Source organism: Austrofundulus limnaeus, unplaced genomic scaffold, assembly GCF_001266775.1.
Source record: "Austrofundulus limnaeus strain Quisiro unplaced genomic scaffold, Austrofundulus_limnaeus-1.0 Scaffold6228, whole genome shotgun sequence".
NCBI lineage: Eukaryota > Metazoa > Chordata > Actinopteri > Cyprinodontiformes > Rivulidae > Austrofundulus > Austrofundulus limnaeus.
In genome coordinates this window covers 211-653 of record NW_013958630.1, presented here as the reverse complement: position 1 = coordinate 653, position 443 = coordinate 211, and the positions used below count along the sequence as shown (strand labels likewise).

Genomic DNA, 443 nt, shown 5'->3' with positions numbered 1-443 from the left:
CTACAGGTCCAAGAGACCTACACAGACGACGCTGTCCTGTCTCTATGGACAGACAGGTCTGCCATCAGTCAAGATCTTTATGAGTCTTTAACTGAAAACCAATCAGATTTAGACTTAGTTAGTTAGTCTTTCCGTTTCCCATTGGATCCAAACGGCAAACAAATGTTAAATGCTGTGGGAGTGATTAATTTACACTTGGTGTGGAACACTTGGTGTGGAGGACAGAAGATCATTGTTGAAACAGAACATCAGCCAGTGACTTTTCTAAACAGTCAGCGCCTGAGAGATGGCGTCTTGACTAACTCACGTGTCGCCACATGGCTCATGGCTCTGCAAAGTTTTGACCTAGACATCCGTTATGGACAAAACAAAAAGTCTCGCTTAGGTACAGACCTGGCAATCTGCCAACAATGTACACAAGATGTACCAGCCACACATGTGCC

At 44.7% G+C, this 443-nt stretch overlaps 1 long non-coding RNA gene across 1 annotated transcript in view; it reads left to right on the top strand.

Moving 5' to 3' along the window:
* LOC106512380 (uncharacterized) overlaps positions 1-120 on the top strand; it is a 1,533-nt gene extending 1,413 nt beyond the window's left edge. The window contains exon 2 of the long non-coding RNA XR_001309666.1: positions 7-120. This is a non-coding gene — a long non-coding RNA (uncharacterized LOC106512380). The remainder of the gene's footprint in view (positions 1-6) is intronic.
* Positions 121-443: the final 323 nt, after the last annotated feature.